The sequence below is a fragment of the Monopterus albus genome, unplaced genomic scaffold (assembly GCF_001952655.1).
Source record: "Monopterus albus unplaced genomic scaffold, M_albus_1.0 scaffold79.1, whole genome shotgun sequence".
Lineage (NCBI taxonomy): Eukaryota > Metazoa > Chordata > Actinopteri > Synbranchiformes > Synbranchidae > Monopterus > Monopterus albus.
The window spans coordinates 1,817,503-1,824,992 of record NW_018127959.1 but is presented as its reverse complement, the minus strand read 5'-3'; positions in this window follow the sequence as shown (position 1 = coordinate 1,824,992).

Here is a 7,490-nt window from a genome sequence, read left to right as displayed (position 1 = left end):
TCCCTCTGCCATCAGACTCCTAAACAGCTGAGGAGTTTATTACCAGGAAATCCGTGATGTACTGTTTACATTCTGTTTGCACATGCATAATTGCACAATGGCTGTTGACTGGTGCACATGCTGCTCCCATGCAGCTTACATCCTCTATTATATTCTTTTATTGTATTGTTGCATTTGTTGCTGCCTAAAGTGTCCTTTTGTGTAACATGCATAATTGCACGATGACTCTGCTGCACATGCTGCTCCCATGCAGCATACATTCTGTTATATTGTTGTATATTTTTTTGTACTATATTGCTGCATCTGTTGCTGCTTAAAGTGCCTTAGATTTTGTGTTACTTATTTACCTACTTTATATTTCATTTGTATTTTGTAGCATTCATGTGGACGGAAAAGTAAGAATTTCATTGTACAGGGAAACACGTTTCCTAACTGTGCATATGAAAAAATAAACACTTTGAACTTTGAAGGGAAAACGGGAGCTCCGGCTGGACTACTGAATATTTTGTGTCAAGAAGCGCACAGTAGAGGTCACTGTGCAACTTCTAAAGTTACAGCCCTCATTTCCCAACACTGGTGGCACCCCTATCTGTTATGTTCGCTCGCACACGGAGTGAGTGAGCAAAAAGACGGACCCAGGTAGCTGACTTCAGTGCAAGCAGTGCGTAATTTATTTACAGTGTCGGTAATGATGAACAAACAAGTTGGTGAGGATGAAATATGAAACCGAGTGTCGATCAGCAACAGTAAGGAAGCGTGATGAGATGGATGGAGTGGGCCGAGCTGCGTAGCAGGGTCACTCCTGAGCTGGCCAGTGGGCAACGGAGGTTACTGATGGGATAAGAGTAGAAGAGTTTGTATAGACAGTTACTGGTGACTGTGTATCGACCTGACTGGTGGAGGCTGGAAGGGTTGAGAGGAGTCGAGGTCCGGAGGTAATAGTCCATGGAGGGAAACGAGGAGAAATCCAGTTGTGGAGAGGCAAGGTAGAGTACTGGGGGAAACTGAACGGGAACTAAACCAAACATACAGAGAAAACAAAGTGGGTAGACGAATGGTAGAAACAATGTGAGGGCCTGAGAACAAAAACAAACTGGCAAGGGAGAGACAGGAGAGCAGGGTATAAAAAGGGCAGGACTAAACAGGTGCAGCTGGTGATAATCAAGGTGTGGAGCAGGTGTGGTGTTCAGGGCCGTAAACGAGAAACAAAAGTGAGGAAGGTGAGAGAGGCAGGTGCAGCCGGGCAAACCTTACACTATCTCCAGGACATCCCTAAATACTTTATACAGGGTTGTGAGATGTGCAATAAATATAATCCAAGAATATCGCTGAAAGCAAGACTGGGCTGCTTTCCTGTGCCAGACGCCCCATGGAAGGAAATAGTGATTGATTTCACTGACATGGGTGCTGATCACAGAGTTGAAGGTAAAAGATACCGCTTGGTCTGTGTAGACCCTTTTTCCTGGTGGGTAGAGGCCACACCAACCAAGACTGAAAAAGCTAAAGAAGTGATTAAGTGGCTCACTAGAGAAATAATCCCCAGATTTGGGGTACCAGAGGTGATGAGGTCTGACAACGGTTCTCACTTCTCTAATGAGGATCTAGGAGAAGTGGAAAAAATGTTTGGGATCCAACATAGGTTTGGAATCGTCTATCACCCAGCTTCACAAGGGTTAGTGGAAAGGGCAAACCGTTCCATCAAAGAAGGATTGGCAAAAGTCTGCGCAGACACCAAATTGACCTGGGTAACAGCTCTTCAACCTCAGATCCACACCAAATACCACCCTGAATGTCAGCCCTCATGAAATCCTGACAGGAAGAAAGATGCCCTGTCCGTTCACTGTTGCCCCTACAGATTCCCCACCAGCATTAGTACAACATGAGGCCTTGTGTGAATATGTACGAACACTGAACAATGTTGCGATGAGCATCTCTCAACAGGTGACAGAGATACTCACCAAGGAACAGGACACTGCTGCACCTGTTGTAGCAGTGGGATGCTAGGTTTACAGAAAAATCACTAAAATCAACTGGTCCTCCGGTAGGTGGAAAGGACCATACCAGTTAGCAGAGGTAACCACACACTGTGTGAAAGTGTGGTTAACAGAGGACAAACTCAGCAACTGGATTCACAGAACTCATTGTGCACTGGCACATGACCCAACCGATAGGTCCTTGACAGAGGTTCGGACTGACTTGAGAACCTTTCAGACTACTGACTGACCTAACACAGCCAGGACACCAAAACAACCATCATGACCTCACTGAGGACACCAGGTCACAGCACTAACTCTGCAATGCTCTCCTCAGCTATCATTCTCTTACTTATCACAGTTCCTACTTTATGGTGGGGGATGCAGACAAGACAAGAGGCTTCAACACAAAAAGTCCAAACTCTAATCCAGTCCGACCGTGATACCAGTTACAAGCTATTGAGACAATAAGGAGACTACAGGACACAATCCCTTAATACTAAGGGTATGACTCAAGCTCCCTTCAGCAAGGGCAAGAACAGCTTTTACCTCATCCTAGGTGTAGATGTACCTGGTACTGACCCAAAAGGGCTAATGAAAATCAAGCTCATAGATGCTCCAATACAAACCACCTCCACTCCCAAGGGTGTGCCTATGCCACATGTTAATCCTAAAATCCAGTATCTCACTAATTTGAAACTAGAAGATAAGTTAGCTTTAGAAATAGGATACCAAGACAGAAATGAATGGTTAGAATGGATGTATTACACAGCTAGACAACATAACCAAAGTGGTTGCATTGCTTGTGCCACAGCAAGGCCACAACTAGGAATCAGAATCTGCTTTATTGGTCAGGTGTGTTGGACACACGAGGAATTTGACTCTGGTACATCGGCTCTCAATGTGCAAACAGTAAACCAGCATAAGGCTGTGTAATATGACAAAAATAAGCAGTATTTACAACAGAAAGTGTAAACAATGCAGAATAAGCAGTATGAACAGACAGTAAACAATGCAGACAACAAAGGAATGTTCTTTGAAATGAGATAAATAGGAATAGAAATAGAATACTTAAACGGAGTACTAGAGACCTGTACGAGTCTGTATAATCTGTACAATGTACCTTCTTCCCAAATAATACTGCACCAGATGGAAGCATCACCAAGGCCTTAGAGGGTCTGACTGCTTTATCTGAAGAATTGGCTGAAAGTTCTGGCATTAATGATCCCTTCTCTGAGTTATTGTCACATTGGTTTGGAAAATGGAGTGGTTTAGTCACGTCCAGCTTAGTGTCTGTAGCTTTATTTGCAGCCATTCTAGTTCTCTGCGGCTGCTGTTGCATCCCCTGTATTAGGCAATCATGTACCAAATGCATTACTAGAGCCATAGACTCAAAATATCCTCCTCCATATCAACTCTCTCAGTTAGCTGCAGAGAGTGCATCCTTGTCTTCCTTCCCACAACTCATCATCTATGACGACACCTTGGACCTGGAGGACAAAGACGACACCACTTATTAGTCCCCTGAAACCCCTTTCACACAACTTTGCTAAGGTTATCACATAACCCATATAGTAACAACACTCACGTAGCAGGCGTGATATTCTTAGGATGGTTTAGTTAAGCTTGGTGTAATTGCTAAGTATTGCAGGACTTGTGATCAGTCAAAAAAAAAAAAAAGACTTAATTTTCCATTTTTCTGTTTGCCTTATTCGTTTTGTTTCTTTTCCATTTTTAATCAATTGTTTCTTTTCCATTTTTTATTGATTGTTTTACATTGATTAATTTCCTGTTTCTTGTATTGAAATAAAGACTGATTAATCTTTCATTTTTGTGTTTGCCTTATTTGTTCTTTTCGATTTTTTATTGAGTATTTCGCATTCTAATTTCCCATTTTTATGAGGATTACTTTATTTGTATCTTTCCCATTAATCTGTTATTCATTCTGCTTATTTTTTCCAGTTGTTGGTGAAATGAAGAATGCTTCCTGAAGTAGTTACAATGAAAATCTGCTTGCATGTAGCCGCTGACATGTGCACTGTGCTGCCGAAGGTATTCATCCACCCCTCCAAATTATCAAACTCAGGTGCCTCACTCTTTTCAATGGCTACGAGTGCATGCAGTCAACCACCTATGGATGCATCCAGTTCCTACAGAATGTCATAAAAGGATCTCAGCGAACTACAACATGATGCCAGGATGGGATGCCACTGGTGCAGTGGGTCTAGTCCTTACACTTCATGTGACCTGCAGAGTGGCCCCACCCCAGGACATGGAGAACTCCCAGAAAGGGGGCTCCATGGTTGAACCGCCACATCCACAAAAACACCACCGAGTACGATGCAGGGCATCGGCTCATGAGGTGAAGTTGCTTCTCAGGAACTGTGCTTAGTCTCTTTGATCCAGTGAAAAGAACTCTTGAGGCTTCAGCATACCATACATACATACATTTGAACAGTCTCCCAATCCTGGTCTCCATGGACAACCCTCCCAGAGGAGTGGAAGCTGTTCTAACTGCAGAGGGTGGGCCAGCACCAGTTTGGACCCTATGGGTCAAGAATCAGCTTTGATTCATGCTCCTTTGAATGAGAAGGCAGGTGGACAGATGCTTTTGGCAACACGGTGTAGTATGCTAGCAGTGAAGACATGTTTACATTACATTGAGATTCCAAAAGGGGGCCTTATGCTCCCTCTGGCTGGATGACTGATTTGTCTCTGACATTCAGATCAGCCCTCCAATACAGTTTATAATTCTCCAGTTTTGATTGACATGATAAAATCATGTCAAAAGGGGGAATTGTAAGATTTGTTTCTTATAGGCTCTAGTTACTGTATAAGCTTTAGTTAAGTAGAAAGAAATTCTTGATAAAATGATATAGTGCTATGTTATGTATTTGCAAAACTGTTCAAATAATTGTTTAATCTGTTTGACCTTTGGAAAGACTTGACCTGTGCCCATGAAATGCTTTGTGCAGAGAGACTCAGAACAACAGGAAGTCGTGCAGATACATACTGAGATGACTAAACTGTCTGCACGAGAATAGTGTGTGGGTGTAAGGTCTGATTGTCTTGGCTTCAGATTATCAACATTTATCAACACATGAAATTCTAGGATTGACATTATAATCTGCACTAGCAAATATATTTACATGTTTATTTTAGTATCATATGCATTATAATAGAATCATATGCCTTATAATCTACTTTTGTTTTAACCGTTCACTTGACTTTAAGAATATAGGAGACATGTGTAAGGCTGTAAGAGTACACAGGAAACCACATACAGGAAGTAGACCACAGTTGCATAGCAATGCTGGCGCTAATCCTAAATCTGCAGACAACAACTAACTGTTTATAAAGACGTATGTAGGAGGGTAATGTCTAGGTCGAAAGGTCAGGATATGTTGTACTGTGAATTCAAAATCTGCCTGGCGACAAGATCACCAAATGAGGGGTCAGAACGAGGTCAAGGAACCAACCAAGGAACGAGGATGAAGGACAACGCGGATGACGTCAGATCATTTGCATGACTCTCATAAATTCTTTATGCAGAGGAAACTTGGGGTTCCAGCTTCCTGCAGCAGCTATGCACTGACTTGTGATAGGGCTTCAGAAAGAGACGGAATCCAGAGCTCTGTATTGCTTTTCTAGAATATTTTGCCTTAAATATTGATTGTAATAAATATCTCAAAAGACAGATTTGTCTTTGAGCATTCTTCATAAAAGGACACGCAGGACTGGTTTAATCCACAGTTACTTTTCATAACTCTAGTTTCTGCAATGCCCCAGTTCTTCCATTAGACAGCTCTGAATGAAGATGGAGTCCGACTTGCTTCATTTTAGTGATGATTTATTTTAAAAGCCACAATAAAAGTTACAGAAACACAACCCGGGTAGCTCTCTGCTCCAGACAACTACTGGAAGAAAGGAGTCTCCCGGTTTTGGGCTGACCCCTTACACAAAAATATATAAAAACATCACGAGTTGGAGACAGTCCAGCGTCTCCTTCTCTTATCTAGAGCTCCACAGGCTTGGAGCAGCTGGACATAACAAAATGAAGAATTCCATGTGTGTGTATGTTGTATACGTGGTGTGTAACTAAAACATACATTCAGACATAATTCTAACACAAGATTAATACAAGAAAACAACTGGTGTCAAGGTACACTTTTCAGAATCAACATTGTCTTCTAACCTTGAAGCAGAGCAAACTAGAGCAGACTTTGAATCTTACTAAACTACATTACTAACACATTAAAGTCTAACACATTATCTGACTGATTTATTAAGTTATAACACAGGCAAGTGATCTGAAAACAGAGAATCCCATATTTCAGTAAACAGACAGTCCATGAGAGATCACAAAGTCCGGTGTGTGTCCGAGCTCATGTGTAGGGCCATGCACCGACTGAGTCAATAATATTTAAAAGGTCTTTGGCCAATGGGTCATCAGGACAGCCAAGTATTAAAAGTTTATCAGACTTTGGCAGGATAAAACCCAAGAAGTCAGAAAACCCCTGAATAAAACCCTTGTTGAATTTAGGAGGACGATAAACCCCTGCACACAGCAGTGGATAAGAGAGCTCCACCACAAACAGTTGTAACTCAAAAGTGAAGTAGGTGTAGGTGTCCACTGTGAACTGCTGACATATAAAACTGTTTTTAAAAACTGATGCCAGGCCGCTGCCCCTGCCTGATGAGCACGGGGAGCTAAGGAAGGAGCAATCCGGTGGGAGAAGTTCAGAAAATGCATAATGCTCATCTTCCTTTAGCCAGGTCTCGGTCAGCAACATAAAATCCAGTTCCTGTGATATATAAAATAAAGGTCCATGCGGATCAATGAAGCAGAGTTTCCTAGGTCTGTGATTATGTTAAATGTGGTAATTTGCCAGGTTTAATATAAATATGTGCTGGTACAAGTGTGACCGGTGGACTTCTGCGTTGTGTTGTGCTGTGGCGTGTGTGGTGGCTGAAGGACCCACGAAACACCAGGACTGCGTTTGGAGGCGGGCTCCGTTTAATCTGACAACTTCTACACAACATGAAACAATAATCAGCACCTAGCATGTGCTACGGGACCTCAAGCCCAATCTCTTCCCAGTGGAACATATCAAAAGGGCAATATTCAGATAACATACCTGACAACATGAAACAATAATCAGCACCTAGCATGTGCTGTGAGACCTCAAGCCCAATCTATATAAAAAAATACATCGGAGAACAAACGGAGATGTAGCTAAGCTAGTTCGTAAGCTAACTAGCTAATGTTATCGATATTTACACCGAGCATCTGTCTGGTACACCAAAATAATGTAATACACTACCGGAAAGCTAATAGTAACCAAGCTTGTGTGATGAAAATGCTAAATTCGCAAACTGCTGGGCTTCTAATTTTTCACATACCATGTCCAAGGCTGATGGTTCTGGTCTAGCATCGTAGTCATGACACTGAAGCAGAAATCCGACGTCCATCTGTTCCTCCTCAATTTCCTCCGGCCGTTGCGTTCTCTCCCACAC